We start from the raw sequence: 24,164 nt of genomic DNA, 5'->3' as shown, positions 1-24,164 counted from the left end.
TGGTGTATCTAAAAATTTCACCCATGAAAGGGGTGAAATGGTTTGGGAAAAAGGGGAAGCTTAGTCCCCGGTATGTTGGTCCTTGTAGAGTTTTGATCCATGTTAGGAAAGTAGCCTATGAGATTGAGTTACCCGCAGAATTATCAGCTGTTTATCCGGTATTCCATGTATCTATGCTTAGGAAGTGTATTGGTGATGCTGTTAGTAAAGATCATTCGGAGAACCCCGATGTCCAGGACAGTCTTTCATATGATGAGGTTCCAGTTGAAATTCTAGACTATCAGATCCGTCGACTATCAGATCCACACTTTAGTATGTGCTGGAACGGAGGTAGAAGGTTGTCTACGCATTCAATTGAACTCAGTAGCTTTAGTCTGAATTCAGTATTTTTATTACAAAAATTCACTAAATATGTATAAATTTGAATTCAGAACCAGGTTATCAACACCGGAAACGTCGCTATTTTTGAATTTTAACCCATAAAATTCAAGTTTTGGCTTCCCGCTTCTCAAGGTTCAGTGTCAAATTTTTACTGACAGCTTTACTTGCTTTCCAATGAATTTGTGTGAAACATGTTAACACACAATAACGGTTTGCAAGACTTAGTTGATTTGGTTTGTTTCAAATGGTGAAGTCCTTGGGCCCTACATAAGCTGGAAAATAAATTAAGTTGGGGAACAATATTCGAAAAAAAGGATTTAAAAGAAAAATATCCAAAAAAAGATATTCTTAAAAATTTTCACTATATAAAGTCTCAAATACCACAGGTTACTAGCCATACCATTTTCAGACTAATTTATGCAGTTATGGAGAAAATATTCACCTCTTTTCTCTTGTTGCTTCACTATGTTATGGTTAGTTTAGTTATGACCCAAACCAACACTACCATTGATCAATTAGCTCTTCTTTCTTTAAAATCTCAAATCATTTCAGATCCATTTCATTTGTTGGATAAAGTTGGTCTTCCTCTACATTTGTTTGCCATTGGGTTGGAGTCACTTGTCACTCTCGTCACCAGAGAGTGAGATTCTTGAATCTCTCCAACATGGTTCTTGTGGGTGTAATACCCCGTGATATTGGAAACCTCACGTTTCTTGTTTCTCTTGACTTGGGTGGCAACAATTTCCGTGGAAATTTGCCTCAAGAGATGGCACACCTGCGTCGGCTTAAGTTTCTTGATTTAAGTGTCAACAACTTCAGAGGGAAGGTTCCTTATTGGTTTGAGTTTTTACACTATCTTCAATTTCTAAATCTTGGAAATAATAGTTTCACTGGTTCAATTCCTTCTTCATTTTCTAATATGTCCACACTTAAGACTTTGAATCTGAATTCCAATTCCATAGAGGGTCAAATCCCAAAAGTGATTGGAAGATCTTCTAAACCTTAGAGTATTAAACTTGAAAGGTAACAATCTCGTAGGCTTTATTCCTCCGTCCCTCTCTAATGCCTCAATGTTGGAGACTTTAAAAATATCTTATAATTCACTTCAAGGAAACATTCCAGAAGGGATTGGCAATTTTCACAGCATGAAAGTGATATCTGTACAATCTAATCATTTTACGGGTTCTATACCATTCACAATTTTCAATATCTCAAGAATTGAAGTCATTGCATTAACAGGCAATAGCTTATCAGGAAATCTGCCCATTGGTTTATGCGATGGTGTCCCAATACTCAAAGGGCTTTATCTATCTGAAAACAAGCTTCATGGTCGTATGCCTACAAGCTTGCCAAATTGTTCACAACTTCAAGTATTGTCTTTATCATATAATGATTTCACAGGTATGTTTTTATCTTATGAGTGCTTGTATCTAATTGTTTCAGAATTTTATTTTATTAGACAGTAACTTCAGCGATAATTTCTGTTACTGAATCAATTGAGGTATCTAAGTTTGGTGATATTAGGCATGGAGAGAAGCCGTATTAATGGCTCTGTTCAAATATATTATCTTCTATACGTATTTTTTTTTCTTTTTTCTTTTAATACTTTCGTATGACCAACAATATAAATGTTAAAATCTTAGTGGATTTTACCATGGGAGATTGACAACTTAAACAAGACGCAATTCTTATATCTTATCAAAAATAGGTTTACTATATTTAACAAACTATTTAAACTCACTAGTAATCTACTATATTTGTTTCCAGGTGAAATACCCAAAGAGATAAGCAATCTCATTGAGTTGGAGCAACTTCATCTTGAATTTAATAGTTTTAGTGGTTCACTTGATATGGAGATCTTCAACATATCGGGGCTGAGAGAAATTGATCTTTCATTCAACAATCTATCAGGAAGCCTCCCACCAAACATGGGTTCTATCTTACGCAATATTGAAAGACTTTATCTGGGTGGCTTAACCAATCTTGTTGGTACTATTCCTCATTCCATCACCAGTTGTTCAAAACTTACTATTCTAGGTCTTCAAGGCAACAAACTCTGTGGTTTGATTCCCAATTCTCTTGGATATTTAACTCATCTACAAATCCTAAACTTGGAGAGAAACAATTTAACCAGCGACTTTTCGTTAAGCTTCCTAACTTCCTTAACCAATTGCAGAAACATAACAGCTGTTTCTCTATCTTTAAACCCTCTAAACAGCATGCTTCCAGGCTCCACGGGGAACTTTTCCACCTCTCTTGGAAAATTTTACGCCCACAATTGCAAAATCAAAGGGCGAATTCCAACTGAAGTTGAGAACTTAAGCAGCTTATTAGACCTTGATCTTTCTGGAAATAACTTTGTCGGATCGATTCCGACATCAATTGGGAACTTGAGAAGCCTCCAGCGCTTCAACTTGAGTAAGAACAAACTTACAGGATTTATTGGAGAACATATATGTAAATTGCAGCATTTGGGTGATATTTACTTGGGTCAAAATAAACTTTTAGGGTATTTTCCTAATTGTTTAGGGAATATTACTTCCCTTAGGGAGATACATCTGGGTTCCAATAAATTGAGTTCCAATATACCACCAAGCATAGGGAACCTTCAAGATCTAGTGGTTCTTGACTTATCGTCAAACAACATGGTAGGTTCATTACCTCTGGAAATTGGAAATCTAAAGGCTGTGATACTGATAGATATGTCAATGAATCAATTCTCAAATGGAATTCCTAGAGAAATTGGAGGATTGCAGAATTTGGCACACCTTTCTCTGAGACACAACAAGTTGCAAGGATCTATACCTTTCTCAATGAGCAAGATGGTAGGTTTGGAATTCCTAGACGTTTCTCATGGACTTATTCCCAAGTCTTTGGAGAAACTTCAATACCTCCAGTATTTCAATGTTTCTTACAACAAATTGTATGGTGAGATACCCTCGGGAGGTCCTTTCAAGAACCTATCGAGTCAGTTGTTCATCCACAATGAAGCATTGTGTAGTTCTTCAAGATTTAGTGTTCTGACATGCCCCACTTCATCAAAGAACAGATCAAATAGGAAAAAATTGCAAGTTCTATTTCTTTTGCTAGGACTAGCACTTTTATTTGTTCCTGTCATTTTTGTGTTTATATGGATAAGGTATATAAAAGAGCTCCTCAACAAGCTGATGCATTGTTTTCCATAACAAGAGAAAGAATTTCATACTATGAATTGTTACTAGCAACTAATGCGCTTACCGAGAGCAATTTAATTGGTTCTGGAAGTTTTGGCTCTGTCTACAAAGGCGTTCTCAGAAGTGGAACTGCCATTGTAGTTAAAGTGTGCAATGTGCAACTAGATGCGGCATTCAAGAGCTTTGTTATGGAATGTGAAGTTCTGCACAGCCTTCGCCATAGGAATCTCGTAAAAGTCATCACTAACTGTTCCAACCTTGATTTTAAGGCTTTAGTGCTCGAGTATATGCCAAATGGAAGTCTTGAGAAGTATTTGTACTCACACAACTACTTCCTCGACATCAGGCAGAGAGTAAGCATAATGATAGATGTGATATGTGCATTGGAATATCTCCATCATGGGTGCGTATTGCTAGTGATTCACTGTGATATTGAAGCCTAGTAACGTCTTGCTGGATGAGGATATGGTTGCCCACCTAAGCGACTTTGGCATCTCAAAACTTCTTGGTGGAGATGAAAGTGATTTATACACAAAAATGTTAGCAACACTGGGTTATATTGCACTGGGTACGTCTTTTAGTTTTGCTTATATGACCTTTTCTTATCCCTACCTAGAAAGTATATTGCATGTTTAAATTAATTGTTTGACTGTAGAGTATGGACGGGATGGTTTGGTATCAACAAAGTGTGATGTCTATACCTACGGGATCATGTTGCTGGAAACGTTTACCAGGAGAAAGCCTAATGAGTTTGAGGGAGATCTTATCTTGAAGAAATGGGTGACTCATTCACTTCCAAAGGGAATAATGGACGTCGTAGATACCAACTTGCTAACATCAACTGGCAATCGCTTACAGAAGGAGCTAGATGTTGTGGCATCAATCATGAAAGTGGCATTAGATTGTTGTGCTGAATCTCCAGCGAGAAGGACCAACATGAAAGATATTGTAGGGATGCTGCAGAAAATCAAGATTCAACTTCTTGCATGCTAAGCATGTTTTTGGAATCTTTCGTCGCTTCTAGTCACTTGTTTGTTGCAAATGTTTTCTAAATTAGTTGAATAATATAATCATTTTTTTCTTTGCTATGTTTTAGGACTTGATTTCCTCTTAATATTAATGTTGCAAAATGGGGGAACTTGTAAATTTTAATTGAATAACAAAAACCAAATTAATCTTCATGAAAATTGGAGAAATAACAGAGAAAGAGTTGGAGAAAAATAAAATACGGCAATAGTATTGTCAAAGGGAATTTTTTTATTAATTACTCAAAACATATATTTATAGCTAATTTCTAACTACACTCCAATTTAAATTGGGATAACTAATTCCTAAGTCACATAGGGCTCTAATAAATAAAAACTACTAAAAATATCTATTCTTACTTTATTTCTTCTGAGACATATTTTCAACACTCCTCTTTGGATCAGAAATTGTCTCGGTTGGTTTTGATCTCTTGAATAAATCTACTAATTCATCTTTGTTCTTGCATGGCTTGGGTGCATCTTCTGAAATTGTTTTGATAGCAACATTCTCTTTTCCATCTTCAGCAATATAGTCACTATTCCCTATTCTGACTTTCTTATTTTCCAAAGGCAAAAACTTAAAGAGTTTTGTCATCAATCATCCAAAAATAAGATTTCTTGGTTAAAGAATATGTTGCCACAAATAAGTGATCTTCTTCTTCTTTGGTGACTTGGGCATCTGCTTCATATTTTTGAGATTTGTTTTTACAAATCACGGCTTGATGGCCAAGTTGATTACAAATCTTGCATTATGCATCTAGTCTCTTCCAACATTTAAATGGAGGATGACCTATTTTTCCACAGTGCTGGAAAGTTAGGTAATTTTTTCTTGAATTATTACTCTTGATTTGAGTCTTGTGGTTGGTTGCCAAAGCTTCATCAACCATACCATCTTGCCTCATAAGCCTCCTTTGCTCTTGCACCTACAACGTATTTAACAATTTTGCCAAGGTAATCTTAGACAGATCTTTTGTGTTTTCTAAGGTAGTTATTGATACTTCGTATCTTTAAGGCACTGTAACAAGAATTTTTTCAACAATTCTTGAATCTTTAAATTTTGTGCGAAGCAATCTTACCTTGTTAACAATGTCAAGAAGACGGTCTGAGTACTCTTTGACGGTTTCAGATTCCTTCATCTTTTGCCATTCGAATTCCCTGATTAGATTCAACACCTTCATATCTTGTATTCTTTCATCTCCTGTATATTCTTCCTTTAGATAATCCCAAATTTCTTTTGCTGATTTAAAGGCCATAATTCTCGTGAAAATTGTTGGAAAAACACTAGCAAACAAAGTCGCTTTTGCTTTTGATTTTCTGATTTTCTTCTCCTTTTGACTTTTGATCTGGGCTACCGTGGAATTATTGGTCAGCGGAACAACATTATAATCCTCGTCCACGGCCTCCCAAAGATCTAAGGCCTCAAGATAAGTCTCCATTCTGACAGCCCAAAGATGGTAATTCTTACTGTCACACCCCTTTTTCAACTCCAAAAGAATAGATTTTAAGTTTCGAAAGAGTTTTTATTACTAAGTGATAAAAGAAGAAGATTTGTTTCGAAAAGGACTATTTACTTTTAAACTCAGAGTTGCCACTTGGCATAATTGGGTGTGCCAAGTCACCTTTGGGAATCCTTTTTCAAAACTGTTTTTGACTCTTTTAAACTGATCCGCAAACAGAAATTCCGGTTAAGGAATTCTGTTGACCGAGGGGAAGGTGTTAGGCACCCCTCTATCCCGTGGTTCGACCACGGTCGCTAGGCGGAGCATTCAGCTTATTTAACGCAATGAATGTATAAACTACAGAACACATAAAACAACCAAACAAAAGAAATGAAAAATCCGAAAGTTAATGTCTAGTCCAATTATTACAAACCCAAGGTAGAAAATTTCAAATAATATATATCCTATTCTAACCTATAATACTCTCCAATGCTTTACCCGACGCCTTGGGCCTTTATCACAAACCTCCTTTACGTACATGATACGTCGGGGCATTCCCCGGTAAAGAAGTACAAAAGATCTCGAGGCATTTCCCGGCGAAATGAATACATATTTTCAATGCTAGATAACCAAACCATTCAATAAAATTTCAAGCATTCAACAAAACCGCAAATTCTAATCTTGGACTACCCAACCTACGTTTGCCTACCCATTTCAATATGTCATAACTCTATCACGTTCCAACGACATTCAAGCTTATTTAAACGACACAACAATAAACCAATAGAAAATCTAAATTCACCCTTTTTATCAATTTTTCAATTCCGTCCCAAACAACCAATTTTAATTCTCAAACGAGGTACCATTTCACCATACAATCCATAATCAGAGGAACAACAATGACTCAGCACAAAGCGATTATTCACCATCAATAAGGATGAAACAACATACAATATTTCGTTCAATGCACCAAATATCATAATGAGATAAAAAGAGAAAGAGAGTAAAATTGGACCTCAATTTGACGCTTTATTTCAATTAATTGATCTTTTCGAATAGAACCACATTAAAACGGAACCTCAATGTTGAACCCCAACCTACGAACTCAACTCGATATCTACAATCACTAACCAAACAGATTAGAAACCAATAGAAGAATTTCAGATTGCGTATTTTCGACCTAACTTAATCAAGCCTCACCGGAATTGAACCTGGGATGTCATTTTTGTATTGCTAGAGTTCTGGTGAGATCCAGCAATGAGGAAAAAGAGAAGTTTTGGGTGGATATTTGGAAATTTAGGTGAGTTTTAGCAGAAACTATCAGTTTTGGATGACTTCGGGCGACCAATGACATTTCCTGGCGTTAAATCACCGAAAACAACAACAACAATGACCGGGATGCTTTTTCGGTGGCTAATCCGGTGAACTTCCGCTGGATTTCCGGTGAAAATAGTCCACTTTGCCCCTTTTTCTCTTCTATTATCAATCTCTTTCCCTCTCGCTCAATGTCGATTTCCCTCTCCTAATTCTCCTCTCTTCTGAATTCCCTCTCTATGCTCTCTCTCAACCTCCAAGCATACGTGTGTGTGACTATTGTTGAGAGTGAGGGTGAGTTTGTGTGAATATGGAAGATGGTCGTATGGAGGTCCCTATTTTTGTGGAGAAGAAGCTGTGTATATGGAATAAGAATGGAAAGGATGGAGTTTTTTATTCTTCGTGCGCCCCCAAGTTGTTGTGACGTGGGTCCCCCCATCTTTTTTCTTTCAATTTTATTATCTTGAGGGCATACATATGTCACTCTATGTTGAGAATATGTGGAAAACGTGAGTAGAAGGGGATAGGGGTTAGGTGGGGTAGGGTAGTGGGGGAGGTTATTAGGATAAAGTTTGTTAGGATAAGATTAGGGATGTAATTTGTTAGAGATTTTGTTAAGGGTTGTTATTTTTTGTATTTTTGTGAGATATAATCATATGGGTGAGGGCACACAGTAAGATAGGGATAAAATGGTAAAAGTGTTATCGGGGAGGGAAAAAATTAGGTGTTTACATCATGCCCCCTTTGAATGTAAACACAGAGTGTTTTCATACAAAGAAGTAGACAACGAGACAAAATTTTGTCCTGATCATTATTCGAAGGAAGAAGGACAAGCGAGTCCTGACTTAGGACATCCTACCTATCCAAGTTGTGAGGAAGTCAAGTCACACGAATCTTGAAGGATTGGAAGGAGATGGATAATACCGAGTTGGAGAGTCGAGTGAGGTCTCATCGAGGTTCTGGTCCACAGCTCTATTATTACATCAAAATGATAATTACAAGTTAAAATATAAATGAAATTACAAAAAAGTCCTATCTATGAAGTTACTTTTGGACTCCTGACTTGAGTTTCATCACCCTAATCTTCAGGTGGGCTCCTGACTTGCAATTTCATCAATCTGTTGACTTTCACTTTTTGACCTTGTTGCTTTACTTTCAACTTCCTTACCTATTTGCTTGACTTTCATGCATTCGCTGTGTTCTTCAGGCGGGCTCCTGACAAATGAAATCTGACAAGGAAGTGCGTCTCCCAACAAATGCCACTTGAATTACCAAAGGAAATGCATCTCCTCACAAATGGTTGAATTATCCAAAAAAGGAAGTGCATCTCCCCATAAATGTTGCTTGAATTTCCCACACAATGAAGTGCATCTCCTTACAAATACCGCTTGAAGTGACAAACAAGGAAGTGCGTCTACTTACCAATGTTGCTTGAATTACCCAGATAAGGAAGTGCATCTCCTTAAAAATGTTGCTTGCATTACCAAGAAAAAGAAATGCATCTCTTCACAAATGCCGCTTGAATTACCAAAATAAGGAAGTGCATCTCCTTTCTAATGCCGCTTAAATTACCTAAACAAGGAAGTGCGTCTCCTTTAGAAGTGCGTGTCCATATGATACCGCTTGAATTACCAAACAAGGAAGTGCATCTCCTTACCAATACCTCTTGAATTACCTAAACAAGAAAGTGTGTCTCCTAACAAATGTCTCTTGAATTATCAAAACAAGGAAATGCATCTCATTACCAATGCCTCTTGAATTAAACAACCAAGGAAGTGTGTCTCCTCATAAATGCCGCTTGAATTACCCAAACAAGGAAGTGTGTCTCCTCACCAATGTCGCTTGAATTACCCAATCAAGGAAGTGAGTCTCCTCACAAATGTCACTTGAATTACCTAAACAAGGAAGTGTGTCTCATTACAAATGTATCTTGAATTACTAAATTAGGAAGTGCATCTCCTTACAAATGTTGCTTGAATTACTAAATAAGGAAGTGTGTTTCCTCACAAATGTTGCTAGAATTACCCAAATAAAGAAGTGTGTCTCCTTACAAATGCTGCTTGAATTACCGAGCCCAGAAGTATGTCTCCTTACAAATGTTGTTGAAATTACCCAAAAAAGGAAGTGCATCTCTTTACAAATGCTTCTTGAATTACCAAACAAGGAAATACGTCTCCTTAGAAATGTTGCTTGAATTACCAAACAAGAAAGTATGTCTCCTCACAAATGTTGCTTGAATTACCCAAACAAGGAAATGCGTATCCTCACAAATATCACTTGAATTGCCCAAATAAAGAAGTGCATCTCCTCACAAATGCTGCATGAAGGAAAGTACGTCTCCTAACAAATGACTATAGAATTACCCAAACAAGGAAGTGCATCTCCTTATAAATGTTTCTTGAATTACCAAAACAAGGAAGTGCATCTCCTTACAAATTTTGCTTGAATTGTCCAAATAAGGAAGTGCGTCCCCTTACAAATATTGCTTGAATTACCCAAACAAGGAAGTGCATCTCCTTACGAATATTGCTTGAATTACCCAAATAAGGAAGTGTGTCTCCTAGAGATAATGGATTATGAGTTTTACCATGGCTTTGAATACCAAATATGTGCACCAACATTGCCTCTTGAATTTGTAGAAGTGAGAATATTACAGCCTTTGATGTTTAGGCATTGTAATCCTGATTCGAAGGTAGTATGTGTTCCTGTTTCATACAAAGAAAACTTGTTAGTTTAAAAATATGGTGGCTAGATTGGCTTTGGCTTTCGTGGAAATCATTCTTGCCCTATCACATTTAATGTTGCTTTCAACCATTAGCATGTGTCACTGACTTGCTACATCAATGACCCGAACTTAGATTATTAAGAGTGACTCTGAAACAAATACAATATCACTACTTTGTCATTCTTCTCAGATTAACCCTTTGAATCTTGGTATTTCCATGAGTTCCTAGACTTGTCGGTTGACAAAACATTTTGCATGCCTTATTTTGGCTCACAATCATGTCTCTTTCATGTGTTGGTCTTTTGTCTTGATTTGCGCAATGGAAGAAGCTGGTAGCCAATTTGGAAGGCTGTTCTCACTTGTTTTGACATGGACTTGACTCAAAGACGAGAAAAAATGACAATGATTTTATTTGGACAACTGACTAAAGAAAATAAAATAAAAATAAAGAGAAGAAATAAAAGACAATGAATGTCCCCATTTGAAATAAAAAAATGAAAAATTTATCTAGAAATGACAGTCAACTCTAATGATTAGGCCATGCATTTTGGATCAAGTTGCCTGATCTTTCCATCCAAACTTTCTACCAATTGTTGTTGAGTTAATGACTCTGAAACTAAGTTACTTGCTTGAACCCATTGCATTCGAAGAGCTCATTCGGCTAGTGGCACATTGAAGGATTTTTTTCAACAAGCTTCTCTCATTTTTCTCTCAACTCACCATCGCCTTATGGTGTTCGTGAGGATTTTCACCAATATGATTCTCCTTTTTATCTATCTCAACTTACCATCGCCTTATGGTGCCCGTGAGGGTTTTCACCAATAAGACTATCATTTTTATTTCTCTCAACTTACCATCGCCTTATGGTGCCCATGAGAGTTTTCACCAATAAGACTCTCATTTTTATTTCTCTCCCGATTCTTAATGCTGAGATAGACAAGTAGTTCCCAAAATGCATCATCACATTCATTGCATGCTTAGTCTTAGCATTCTCACAGATTTATCTGAAGGTCTTTCTTTGGTTGTAGCTTGGCTTTTTGATAAGGATAGAAGAAAAGGATGACATGAGGCCCAAACGACCCTTGAAGTGGGGTGGGACTTACAACTTTTGGAATCGACTCAAACAATGAGGATTAAATCATGCCCCAATTTCTTTTGACTGGACAATTCTAAAATTGTTCATTTGGTTGGACTGAGCCCAGAGTAGGGAAACCTACGTATCTCACCCCCAAGAGAGGAGAATCAGGTTACGCATAGTTCTAGCAGCTTGTACTTTTGCTTGATTCTGATTTTTTTCTTTTGACGACTCTTTTTATCTTTGGGACTTTTCTGACTTTATTTTTCTCCACGCTTTTCTTTTTCTCTTTTTGGACACATTTTTTCTCTTTTTTTTGAAACTTTTCTGACTCGACTATTTTGCTCGACACCTTTTTTTTTTGAGATTTATTGACTCTATATTGATTCCAAAAGATGTGTATGAAAGAAAATAAAACTAAGGCTCAAATGGGATAAACAAAGGGTGACACAATGTTTGGATAACAGAATGAAATGCCTTCGTTATATCAATATTTGAAAATGCAAGTACATAACATGCAATTTGAAAGTTGGAGATGAAGAACATGTGCGACATCTTTTACAACATTAACTTTGACTGAGTCTATGCGTCACCACTTCTTCTGTTCTTTTCTAGCATACAACTCCACTTTTGTTGTACATTCCTTACATTGAATGACTCATTATTTCGTGGAGCTGATTTTCTTTTTGTTCCTCTTGATATAGGATCACGCATCCACTGTTTGACCTAATTGAGGCATGCCTTACAATTGATGACCAAATTATTCTGGTGATTCTCTCAAAACAATTGCTTTAATTTTGAAAGAAGGTTTCAACATGGTCACCAAATTCTTAATACGCTACCTATTTCTCACATGCTTTTTCTAACTTTAGCCCTTTGATTCAATGTTCATGCTCAAATTAGATTTTAAGATCTAGCAAAGAATTCCTCCAGCAAGTCATATCACTAAAGCCAACATAAAATGTACTATGTAAAGAAAACAAACAAATAACATATATTTAAACACAAAGGAAAAGGGGACACTCTATATTGTTGAAATAAAAGATAGAAAAGGTTTGACCATAAACGACAAAAGGGACAAAACAAGATAGATCCTGAAATACCACCCTGGAATAATTCGGATAACAGAAAATAAAATAAAACAAACTACCAGACCTCTTCCTAGTAGGGAGAGGGGTGACTTGTCAATTGCTCAGCCTGACATATTAGCCACTGATTTGCATATCAGCATGACTAGAGCTTCCATCATTGTCAGACACATTTTCTTCAAAAAATAAGTTCTGGATCCCCATGCATAACTCATTGCCTCCCACATATTTTGCAGTACCACGTGCTAGTGAAGAACTCTGTGGGAAAGTCGAGGGGCCAATGTTTTGCACCACAATCAATTTATCTTGAATGATCTTTTCTATTTATCTTTTCAATGAACGATAATCTTCAGTACTATGACCCTGAACATCAGAATGATATGCACACCATATATTAGGATCAAAATTTTTTGAATGTGGGTCAGGTATATACCTAAGGAGAGGAGTAATCATGCCCTTATGTCTCAATCTCTGGAACAAACTGGAATAGGACTCCCCAATAGGAGTGAAATTATCCTTTTCCTTCCTCCTCTTTGCGAACTCTGTCCTCAAATGAAACTTGAATTTAGAGGTTCTTTGGTAAATTTGTGGGGGTCGAGGACGATTTTGAGGGACAAGTGCATACCATTGGGGGATAAGAAGACGGATGTGTACACATTGTGCATTGTTCAAAGGACACTGAGGAAGTGGAATAGAACTCCTTGGATTTTTAAATGAGGAACTTTTTTGCAGATGAATAAGTGGATTTGATATGTAAGCTCGGGATTGATGCTGACAGTATTGGTGAGTTGGACCTCTCAAACTCTGCTTTGGCCTAGGCAAGACAATAGACGTGTTTTCCTTATTCTTTCCTTCAATTTCCCTTGAATGATTGCAATATCGTCCCAAATATTTCACAGAATCATTCTTCCACCAAGCTCCTCAAATTTTGATGTCTTAAAGCTTGGAGGAAGGTTAACACTTGAAAACATTATGTAGTAGACTCGCAGAGCTCTCCGTTGATATATAGTAGATCACCCAGATCATTATGTACAAGGAGTTATGATCGTTTAAATTTGGAGAAAAAATATGCCAGGCCTCAATACTTTTTCCTGCACGTTTTACTGTTCACTACTATTCACGGTTCGATGGGAATGTTCATAACTCGTCGCTCGGGTGTCCATTTTGGATGATCCACATATCGTTGGAAAGCTTATTTGATACTCTACGCAATGGTCAGTCATAATCTAAGATATTTTGAACGAAAAATTTATAATTTATTCTAGAAGATAGAACCCAACACGTTTAAGCACAAATTTTCAATGAAAAATTTCCTAGGGTATTACATCATCCCCCTTGGAAACATTTGTCCTCGAATGATGCTAGACATGCCATTATTAGATAGGGAATAGAGCATACAGCTGAAACCATTCGTTAGACTCATCACCACACCGTTTCTCACTCCGAATGCAATATAGAATCCATAAATTGAAGAAATTACAGCAGAACACATAATAAATGACAGCTGAACTGCTGCAACTTTTATCAAAAGTGCATGATTTAGGAAAGAACGGTACCTTCGGCTTGATCAGAGTTCGCAGAAAATAGGTGCGGGTACTTGGATGGCATATCCGTCTTAGCTTCCCAAGTTGCACCCTCAACAGATTGGTTTCGCCACAACTCCTTGACCAAGGGAACTTCTATGTTCCTTAGTCTTAGGACACTGAAATCAAGAATCTCAACAGGAATCTCATCAAAAGAAAGATTTTCTTGAATGTCAGCACTCACAGAGGAATCCACTATCACAACATCGCTAATATGCTTTCTAAGCATAGAGACATGGAATATTGGATGAATAGAGGACAACTCGGAAGGCAACTCGACTTCATAAGCTACCTTACCAACACGACTAAGAATTTTTTAAGGACCAACATAACGGGGACTAAGCTTCCCCTTCTTTCTGAATCTCTTCACCCCTCTCATGGGTGAAATTTTCAAATACACTAGGTCACTAACTTCAAACTCAAGGTCTCTCCTTCTAACATCTGCATATGACTTCTGACGACTCTGCACAGTTTTCAACCATTCCCTAATCAACTTAACTTTTTCCATAGCCTCAAATACCGAATCAGGACCACTCACAGCCGCTTCACCCACCTCGAACGAACCTATGGGTGATCTACAGTTCCTCCCATATAAGGCTTCAAATGGAGCCATGCCAATACTAGAGTGGAAACTATTATTGTAAGCAAACTCTATCAACGGTAAGTGACCATCCCAACTTCCCTTAAAGTCAAGTGCACCAGCTCTCAACATATCCTTTAAGGTCCGGATGGTTAGCTTAGCCTGACCATCGGTCTGCGGATGAAAAGAAGAACTCAAAAGCACTCGGGTACCAAGACCCTTCTAAAAAGCTTTCCAAAATTGCGAAGTGAACTGAGTACCCCTATCCGAAATGTTAGACAAGGGAACTCCATATAGTCTGACTAGCTCTCGGATATACAATCTAGCGTAATCCTAAGCAGTATATGAAGTATGAATAGGCAAGAAATGAGCAGACTTAGTTAACCTATCAACCACAACCCAAATGGAATCATGATGGCGTCGGGAAGGAGGTAAACCAATCACGAAGTCCATATTTATCTCTTCCCACTTCCATGTGGGAATACTAAACTCTTGCATCATACCACCAGGTCTTTGGTGTTCAACCTTAACCTGTTGGCATGTTGCACACTTAGCTACAAACGCTGCTATATCTTTCTTCATGCTACTCCACCAATAGATTTCCTGCAAGTCTCGGTACATCTTGGTGGCACCAGGATTAGTAGAATATCGCGCCCTGTGCGCTTCAGCTATAATCCTCTGTCTCAGATCATAAACATTCGGGACAGACAATCTACCCTGCAATCTCAACATACCATCTCCCCCTTAGGAGAAAACCTCTACTTTTTGGTCCTTGACTAACTCCTTCAGTCTGACCAAACTAGCATCTAAGTATTGCTTTTCCTTTACTTCCGAAACCAAGGAGGATTCAGAACTACTCTGAATCTCTATACTACCTTCAGCAGAGTCAAACAACATAACCCCCAATCTAGCCAAACAATGTACATCACGAACCAACTCTTTCTTACCTTTTACCACATGCGAAACACTACCCATAGACACTATACTTAGGGTATCCACCACAACATTAGCCTTGCCCGGATGGTACAGCACACTCATATCATAGTCCTTTAACAATTCTAACCATTGTCTCTGCCTAAGATTCAATTCTCTCTAGGTAAACACATATTGCAAACTCTTATAATCAGTGAAAACATTAACATAGACACCATACAAATAGTGTCTCCAGATTTTCAAAGTAAACACAATAGCAGCCAACTCAAGGTCATGGGTGGGGTAATTTTTCTCATGGGGTTTTAACTGTCTAGAAGCATAAGCTATCACCTTACCCTTCTGCATCAATACGCAACCCAACCTAACCTTTGAAGCATCACAGTACACCACAAAACCATCAACAACATCAGGCAAAGTCAAAATAGGGGCTGAAGTTAGTCGAGTCTTCAACTCCTGAAAACTCTTCTCACAAGACGAACCACAAGAACTTCACTTTGTTTTGGGGCAACCGAGTCATAGGAGACGCTATAGAGGAGAAAACCTCAACAAAACGGCGGTAATAGCTAGCTAAACCCAAGAAACTTCGAATATCAGTCAGAGAAATAGGTCCAAGCCAATTTCTAACAGCTTCGGTCTTTTGGGGATCAACTCTAATACCCTCGGAAGAAATGATATGACCCATAATTACTAAACTTGGCAAACAACTTGTGATCTCTAAGGGTTTTCAAGATAGTTCGGAGATGATCAAAATGTTCATCCTCACTACGGGAGTACACCAGTATATCATCGATGAACACTATGACAAACATATCCAGATATGGTCTGAACACTCGATTCATGAAATCCATGAAAGCTGCTGGGGCATTAGTTAACCCAAAAGACATAACAAGAAACTCAAAATGGCCATAACGAGTTTGGAAAGCAGTTTTTGGGATGTCACACTCCCTAACTTTAAGTTGATGATAGCCGGAATGAAGGTTTGTCTTTGAGAAATAAATTGCACCTTGCAATTGGTCAAACAAATCATCTATTCACGGAAGAGGGTACTTATTTTTTACGGTGACTTTATTTAGTTGGCGGTAATCAATGAACATACGCAAAGAGCCATCTTTCTTTCTTACAAACAACACAGGAGCACCCCAAGGAGAAACACTGGGTCTTATGAAACCCTTATCTACTAGATCTTTGATTTGCTCTTTCAACTCCTTAAGTTCTACAGGGCCATACGGTAAGGAGAAATAAAAATGGGCTGAGTATTGGGAAGAAGATCAATCCCAAACTCTATCTCTCTATCAGGAGGTATCCCTGGGAGATAATCCGGAAAGACATCAGAAAACTCATTAACGACATTAACAGACTGGAGAGTTGGAGTCTCAGACTTAGTGTCTTTGACTCTAACCAAATGGTAAATACACCCCTTGGAAATAAGCTTTCTAGCTTTGAGGTAAGAGATAAAATGACTCTTGGGTGACACAGAATTCCCAAACCACTCAGACACGGATGCACCCGGAAACTGAAACTTGACCACTCGGGTCCAACAATCAATAGAGGCATAAGAAGAATACAGCCAGTCCATACACAGAATCACATCAAAATCTACCATGTCTAACTCAATCAGATTAGCCAAAAAGACTCTATGAAGAACGGTAACAGGACATTTTTTATACACTTTCTGGGCAATAATCGAATCACCCACTGGGGTAGAAACTAGGATAGGCTTAGGAATAATCTCAGGTCTCATTTCAAAATTCACAGCAATCAAAGGTGTAACATATGAGAAAATGGATCCAGGATCCAACAACGCATATACATAAAACTGAAATATACGAAGCATACCAGTAAAAACATCGGGAGACTCCTCCTATTCCTGGCGGGAAGGTAAAGCATAGAATCTATACTGGCACTGCCCGCCAACATTGCTAGAAGAGGCGTCCTGAGCTGGGGCTAGGCGAGTCGCTGGAACTAGAGCACTAACAGTCTGAGTCTGGGTCTGAGGGCCATAGTCACGATGCCCTTGTCCATCCTGTGGACAATCTCTAACTCTGTGACCCATGTCACCATACTGAAAATAACCCCTCTTCTCACCCCATCACTCACCTGAATAAGCTCTACCATACTTAAGACATAGGGGATGATTTGGCTTTCTGCCAGCACTATACTGGGACCTGGATGCATATGACCCGGTACCTTGCTCCTGCCTACCTCTAGGAATGGGAGCACTAGTAGATGACGGTGCTGGCATAGACAAAAGATCCTGATACTGAGGGCGACTCCTTCCCTACGATATAGTTTGACCCTATCTGTGCTGCTCGGACCTAGCTCTATTATTCCCTCTCATTCTATCTCTCTCCTTAATCTTGTCTGCCTCAATCTCACTATTTAGCATAGCAGACCTACACTCCTTAACCACATAACTAGATACTCCAGTCAGAAACTTACTCATACTAGCCCGATTATCAGCCACTAAGTCAGGAGCAATCTTGGCCAACTGATTGAACTTTAGACAATACTCCCTAACAGTCATAGAGCCCTGTCACAGGTTCATAAACTCTTCCACCTTCACCTCTCTAATCTCCAAAGGGAATAACTTATCCAGGAATGCATCCCGGAACTCTTGCCAAGTTGTAGGGACAGCTCCCTCACCTCTACCTTTCCTCCAAGCAACAACCCATTCATAAGCAAAGTCCTTCAACCTATACACAATTAACTCCACACTATGTTCCTCAGATACATGCATCACTTCAGTAATCTTCTGCACCTCCTCCAAAAACAACCGTAGATCCTCATCAAACTTGGACCCATAGAATTCTAACGGATTAATCCACACGAAATCACGGATCCTGGCAGCAGTTGAATCACCTCCTTCCTGCTGTGGAGCCGGGGCCGGGTTGGCCTGAATATTTACAGTAATAGCTTGGGCCAGCACCTGAAAAAATGGCCGAACTTCAGCATAAGACACATTTTCATTCAATGGGTCAGCGGGTTGAGGTTGCTGACCATCATTATTTCTTCTTGCTTAGAGTGGAGGCATATTTCTGAAAGAGGAGAGCATGAATTAATAGCAAAGAGAGACACTTTAAGCATGATAGACTTTTGAAAGAAAGAATCACACTTTTTCCTAAAACCTTTTGTAGCCTCTTGCTCATAGATGTGGCGCGCTACACACCAATGATCAAGACTCTAATTAACGCCGTTTGTCTGACTCCCTAGGACACCTTAAAACCTTAGGCTCTGATACCAAGTTTTTAACTCCCCGGAAAATAGGTCCCGGAGTGTCACATGGTGCTTAAGGCTACGAGTAGCCCTAAGCTTACTCTTTGACCCATTGTCATTCAGTTCAACACAAATCAACGGGGTTTTCACAAATAACCCTCAAATATCAACAGAGTAATCATCATCCAAGAATAAAATAATTTCAGAAAGATAACAAAATACGACTTATTAGTCAACTTCCAACATCTATACTAGTCTGACAAGCCTCTAAGAAAATCAATAAAACCAGCAACCTATTAACACATGCCCCAACTAACTCATACTCAGTTATCAAATGTAAACAATTCCGTGAAACCAACATTAGACATCACGTCCTTGGAATATGAGGACTCACCACAACAGAGGATATAGAAATGCATGCCCGAAGAATCACTATCGAACCTAGAACTGATCACCTAAACCTATATTCCGAAAAAATGGAGCCCACATCTGAAGATGTGGGTCAGTACCATAGAAAGGAACTGAGTATATGGGGGTGTATGCAGTTGTATAAACATCATCATCATAAATATTTATAAGAAATATGCAGGATGTATGAAAGACTCACATAGCCTGAAGAAGATCATCATAATCATGAGAGGATGAAATAAGTACAATAACACATGTGAGTTATCATATAATTTGTCAATCACTTTCAGTTCATCAATAATATCAATTCTCATAGTGTAAATATCATTTAAATCTTTCAAAAGAATAAATTTCATATTTCCACTTTCAAATCACTTCACCATTCAGCATAGACACAAGGAAACACACATACACTGGGAGATCCTATAACCGACATAAACTATGTGAGCTACATGGAGTCCAATGTACAACCCACGTTGGGGAGAGCCGTCCTATCCTTGCCATCGGAGTAGGACTATTGATATCAAATCCACACAAACTAGTGATCACTATATAAATCAGTCTCAGGTTCACTCCTATGGGGGCACGTAGTTCTAGGGAAGTAAGGTCGCTTTATACCTCCCACTCGGTTCTAAAGATTTCTCCTAAACTTAGCTCAGATCATTTCAAAGACAATCCACAACAAAACAATTTCAATAATATATAAATATACATCGGGAGCCATTATGCTTCTCATCTATCAAAATCAACCACATTGTGGATTGCCTTTACACTCGAGTTCAAAACAACTCCAATAAGACCAAAAGGTCAAATCATTCAAAATATCTCAAATATTCAATATCAACGTATTTATAACACACACTTTCTAAAAAAAAACACAATTTCCAATGGGGATTCACGACCAAATATTAAAATCATGATAAATATCGTTCAAGATTCATGCTTTATATCACCACACATGTAAATTCATCTTTCAAAATAATAAACATCAAGATTTCATAATAATCATCATAAGATATGGGTTCATGCTTCAAATTCATAAAAATCAAATCAAAATCATGCCTTTGTAAAGAAAATTACTTTTGGGCACAAGAACGAAAGAGAGTTGTTGAAAAACTCCACATACCTTGAATGATGAATTTTAGATAGATACTCATTATTGAGATGTTAATCGAGCCTTTGAATGATGGTTCTTGGAGTTCTTGAACTAGGAACTTGGAATCTTGAATAAATTTGCAGAATTAATGGTAAACTTTGGAGGTTCTTGAAGTTGGATGTAAGAGCTTAGGATTTTCTTTTTGAGGGATTTTGATGAAATATATAATATAATGCTTCTAATAGGCTTTAATATAGGGTTTGGACGGATTTTGGGTGAGGTGGAATGACCAAAACGCCCCTAAAAATCAAAAAAACCCTCAAATCTGTCCTTTGGTGGACTGTTTTGATAGTCTGAAGTAGATCAACCATAATGTTTTACTTCGAAGAAACCAATTTCATTAGAAAGAGGAATCTCATATATTTTTGTTGATATATAGTATCTCACCTAGATCATTGTGTACGAGGAATTATGATCGTTTGAAATTGTCCAAAAAACTCACTTTTGATAGGCTGAAGTAGATCGACGATAACTTTTTGCTCCGATAGACAAATTGGATGAAACTAATTTCATTGGATAGAAGACTCGCAGAGCTTTCCATTGATATATAGTAGGTCACCCAGATCATTATGTACAAGGAGTTATGATCGTTTAAATTTGGAGAAAAAATACGCCAGGCCTCAATACTTTTTCCTGCACGTTTTACTGTTCACTACTATTCACGGTTCGATGGGAATGTTCATAACTCGTCGCTCGGGTGTCCGTTTTGGATGATCCACATATCGTTGAAAAGATTATTTGATACTCTACACAATGGTCAGTCATAATCTAAGATATTTTGAATGAAAAATTTAGAATTCATTCTAGAAGATAGAGCCCAACATATTTACGCATAAAATTTCAACGAAAAATTTCCCGGGGTATTACATTTACCCGATGCCTCGGGCCTTCGTTATAAACCTGCTTTGCTTACATGATACGTCGTTTTGCCTACCCAACCTAGGTTTGCCTACCCATTTCAATATATCATAACTCTATCACGTTCCAACGACATTCAAGCTTATTTAAACGAGACAACAATAAACCAAAAGAAAATCTAAATTCACCCTTTTTATCAATTTTTCAATTCTGTCCCAAATAACCAATTTCAATTCTCAAACGAGGTACCATTTCACCATAATCCATAATCAGAGGAGCAACAATGAATCAGCACAAAGCGACTCTACACCACCAACAAGGATCAAATAACACACAATATTTTATTCAATGCAACAAATATCATAAATAATGAGATAAAACGAGAAAGAAAGTAAAATTGGACCTCAATTTGATGCTTTATTTCAATTAATTGATCTTTTCGAATAGAACCGTGTTCAAATGGAACCACAACGTTGAACCCCAGCCGACGAACTCAACTCGGTATCGAGAATCGCTAACCAAACAGATCAGAAACCAATAGAAGAATTTTAGATTGCGGATTTTTGACATAACTTAATCAAGCCTCGCCGGAATTGAAACTGGGATGTCGTTTTTGTATCGCCAGAGTTTCGGTGAGATCCAGCGACAAGGAAAAAGAGAAGTTTTGGGTGGATCTTTGGAATTGTAGGTGAGTTTTAGCAGAAGCGATCAGTTTTGGATGACTTCGGGCGACCAGCGACGTTCCCGACGTTAAATCGCTGGAAACAACAACAACAACAATCCAGATTCTTTTCTGGTGGCTAATCCGGGGAACTTTTGCTGGATTTCCAGTGAAAACAGTCCACTTTGCCCCTTTTTCTCTTCTTTTCTCGATCTCTCTCCCTCTCGCTCAGTATAGATTTCCCTCTCCTAATTCCCTCTCTTACGAATTCCCTTTCTATGCTCTCTCTCAACCTCCAAGCATACGTGTGTGTGACTGTTGTTGAGAGTGAGGGTGAGTTTCTGTGTGAATATGGAAGATGGTCGTACGGAGGTCCCTGTTTTTGTGGAAAAGAAGCTGCGTATATGGAAAAATAATGTAAGAGGATGGAGATTTTTACTCTCCGTGGTCCCCCAAGTTATTGTGACGTGAATCCCTCTTCTTTTTTCTTTCAACTTTGCTATCTTAAGGGTGTACATATGACACTGTATGTTGAGAATATGTGGAAAACGTGAGTGGAAGGGGATAGGGGTTAGGTGGGGTAGGGCAGTGGGGTAGGTTGTTAGGATAAAGTTTGTTAGGATAAGGTTAGGGATTTAATTAGTAAGAGATTTTGTTAAGGGTTGTTATTTTTTGTATTTTTGTGAGATATAATCATACGGGTGAGGGCACGCAGTAAGACGGGGGTAAAATGGTAAAAGTATTATCGGGGAGGGACAAAATAAGGTGTCTACACTCACCATCAAAGACAGGAAGAGCTATTTTGGAAAAATTATTTTCACAATTCATCTCTCACATCGCTCAAGAAATTGGCTCTGATCCCAATTGTTGGTTTTTGGCTTTGAAATTGGAGAAATAACAGATAAAGAGTTGGAGAAAAATAAAATACGGCAAAAGTATTGTCAAAGGGAATTTTTTTTATTCATAACTCAAAATATATATTAATAGCTAAATTTCTAACTATACTCCAATTTAAATTGGGATAACTAATTCCTATTGAAATAATAAAGGGATAACTAATTCCTAAGTCACGTAGGACTCTAATAATTTAAAACTACTAAAAATATCTATTCCTACTTTATTTCTGAAACATATTTTTAACATAGGGATGCTTTAGAAGATCAAGATTCAACTTCTTGCATGTTAAGCATGTTCTTGGAATCTCTCGTCGCTTCAAGTCACTTATTTGTTGCAAATATTTTCTAAATTAGTGGAATAATGTAATCATTTCTTTCTTTGCTTTGTTTTAGCACTTGATTTCCTCTTAATATTAATATTCCAAAATGGGGGAACTTGTAAATATAAATTGAATAACAAAAACCAAATTAATCCTCTTGAAAATCTAAAGCTGAATAGTTTTTTAAAAAATTGTTAGAGGAATTAACATGAATACAAATATCAATTAATATAGTAAATGTTTTACATGGGAATCACTGATGACATGTAACATCAAGACAACAAACAAAAAGAGCAATGACAAAAAATGTTATCATAAAGCTTACATGATAAGAAAAAAGGGTATCTTGCATTCACGCAAGATATTGAAAAGTGTCGCACCTAAGGGTTGTAATACCGGCAACTCGCCATCAGTGACCGATTCCACGACTTGAATATGTGACCTATAGGTCCCACAATGATAAATGAAGAAAGATAGTTAAGTTCCAAAATTTCTCTTCATTCAATTAAGTACAAAATCAACCTCCATTCTTCAAGATTTTCCAAATTAACCAATTCTTATACCATAACTCTTTTTGTTTCACATTCTTAGCTCTAAGTTCTGATTTCTTGATTTTCCACTTGTTGTTGCTCATTCCCTTGCCATGTCCTACTATATCTTTTAGAGAAAGCTTTAAGCCTTGATCACAAAACTTCTTGTATTCTGCAGTATCTCCTGATTTCTTTTCACTTCTACTACATGGAAAGCTGGCGTAATCTCAAATATCTCTGCATCAATTGCTAGCTGCCCTTTTCTCCTTCCTTGCTTCCTTGCATTTTCACCGTCCTGTATTTCTTCTTCACCTGTTGAAGGTATAATGAAGTAAATAACGTTTGTTCCTAGACACACAGAGGATACATTTAGGACGTCAAATAGGACACGAATTGTTGTAGAAACCTAATTTCGTCCCTCCCCGATATCGTTTTTACCCATTTTTACCTTATCCTACCGTGTGCCCTCACCCGTGTGATAATCCCTCCACAAAATGACAAAAATAACAATACCCTGACTAATTTTATCTTATCCTAACAACCTACCCAATCAAAATAAACCACATCACACCCATACCCTCACACCTCACCACCCCACCCTCTACCTACCCATCAATTCCCCTACCCAACGTTTTTATTCAATTTAAAACCAATTGACAAAAGATACAAAAGGAGGGGGCCCACTTTGAATATTCTTGGGATTTTTACAATGGAGTAACAACAAAAAGGGTCACATTTTCCATAATACACGGAAGGGGAGGGGGGATTATTTTTCTTTGGATGAATTCACTGTTAAACACAAATAC

General features: G+C 37.7%; 1 pseudogene; it reads right to left on the bottom strand.

Annotated features, from left to right (window-relative positions):
• Positions 1-24,164, bottom strand: part of LOC107869280 — a 50,122-nt pseudogene that overhangs the window by 10,171 nt on the left and 15,787 nt on the right.

The sequence above is a fragment of the Capsicum annuum genome, chromosome 4 (genome assembly GCF_002878395.1).
Source record: "Capsicum annuum cultivar UCD-10X-F1 chromosome 4, UCD10Xv1.1, whole genome shotgun sequence".
Lineage (NCBI taxonomy): Eukaryota > Viridiplantae > Streptophyta > Magnoliopsida > Solanales > Solanaceae > Capsicum > Capsicum annuum.
This window is presented reverse-complemented; position numbering and strand designations above follow the sequence as displayed.